Genomic DNA, 2,121 nt, shown 5'->3' on the forward strand with positions numbered 1-2,121 from the left:
ATCATGCAGTGTTGCAGAGGTTGAAACAGGTAGGTATATTCCAAAATAATATAATGCAGGTTGCTTACGAGATCATGCAGTGATGCAGCAATTGAAGCAGTTAAGATTCTTCAATGAAGGAAATACGCCACAAATCAGGATTCTTGGAAGCTGATAAGGAAAGTCTTTCGGTAAGATGTAATTCAGGCAAGTTCAGGATTAGTAATGCAGACACACACGTATGTTTTGGGGTCAAAAGTCAGGTACGGCCAATTGGATCTGCAGGAGGGTTATTTACACTTTTTATTTTTTCTACTCATTGCCCTGTCCTGGTTTCCCTTTGCTGGTTATCCGAGAGTGTGTTTCTAATCTTATTATTCTGTTTTCTTAACTTTGGCTTCATTTTGACTTCCCTGATTTCTGGTATCCTTGACTATTGGCTTTCCCTCATCGTTGTGTCTCATTCTGTAGTATCTATGTGACTATTCTTGGGTACGTTAAGTACATTCTAAGGTCCGGTTAGACGTTTACCTTAGTCCTAGGTGTGATACTATTTCTGCGTGCTGGATCAACTAGTAATCCTGACAGTGCGCGACTAAAGCTTTTTGCTGGGATCAAATAGTCACAGGGGATGCAACCCAAGCACCTTACGGAACACATATTTTGACATTTTTAAGAAATCTTTACTATTCCAGCACTTAACTGTGGACCGGGTCTGTACAGGATTTGTATATTTATATTTCTTCTTTTTTTTTATATTCTTTATTTGAGTTTTTTGTCATACAAAAAGAAATACAACTTACATATAACATTGACATACAAAGACTTAACATTTACTCAAACATAATACATGCTATCTGTTTGGAAAAGGAGGCTGAGCTGGGAGATAGCAATTCCTATCTTTTCTTTGTATAAAGTATCTTTAAGAATGCTAAAGTGATAGTTTTACTCAGATTTTATTAAATGCCAACATTGTATCAAGAGTTCTCTCTATTATCATTTTGCTCCTGACCGAATAATTATTTCTCCAGCGTATACCCAATTCCATCTTTAGTTGGAACGTTAGTTGTTTTGCCCATGTTTATATCTCTTTTGTAACAGGTCATGGGGTGGAATTTAAAAAACATCAGTTAGTGTCACTGGCCAATATATTACAGTTTGTCTTCACAGACACCACTAATTTTGGTGTTGTACAATTAAAACACCATTCTAGTATTGTTTCTTTAAATTCTACAATTATAGGGCATAGCCCCAAGTATAGCTCTTATAAGGCCTTTTGATGATACCCTGTATTTCAAAAATGTATTGTGCATTTTTTTGCAAGTGTTTTTATTTTTTCACTTCATCCAAGTTGTTCCTTAGAATTCAAACGAAAACAAATTGAGAACAAGGTGAAGCTCAAGTTGTTGTGGATGTGCACTTGACACATGTAATATGCTGTTTCAGTCCATTGGTTTAGTGTATCAAGTGTATTCCAAATGTGCATTCTTTAAAACAATTTCAAAATGCAAATATTGAATTATTTCTTCTATCATTTGAGAGGTTACTTTAACTGGAGTGGGTAGCTGATTCATATGTTCTGAAATTTGCATACATGGGGCGAAACACTGATCTATAGATGTCTCTATCCTGAAGTTGAGGTGATAATTCCTGTGAATAATCTTTATAACTTAAACCACTACCCCACTTTTGTTTACTGGCTCCTGCCTTTCTGTCCTCTCCGGGTACTCCATCATCTACATATTATCTTGCTGACTGTGCCAGTCATCTGTGCCCCTTCTGAGTTTTTTAAAAAAAAAAAAAAGATTCTGAAATTGCTGCTTGTGTTGTTTCCCTATCTGAAATTATCAACTTTTTCTTAAAAAAAAAAAAATGAATGCAGTTTTCAAATTCAAAAATAGAGAAAATGTATTGATACTTACCGTAATTTTCTTTTCCTGGCTATTATTCATGGCAGCATTTAACATATGGGGTTAGCTCCTCCCTCTAACCCTCAGGACAGGAAACACAAACAATCAAACAATTAAGCCTACCTTCCCCTAGTATATAAGGTACCCCAGTATCCTCCACACCTCAGTCCAGTAACAAGACAAATAAACCAAGAGAGGGTGGGAGACCAAATGCTGCCATGAATAATAGCCA

This window comes from Pelobates fuscus, chromosome 1 (genome assembly GCF_036172605.1).
Source record: "Pelobates fuscus isolate aPelFus1 chromosome 1, aPelFus1.pri, whole genome shotgun sequence".
NCBI lineage: Eukaryota > Metazoa > Chordata > Amphibia > Anura > Pelobatidae > Pelobates > Pelobates fuscus.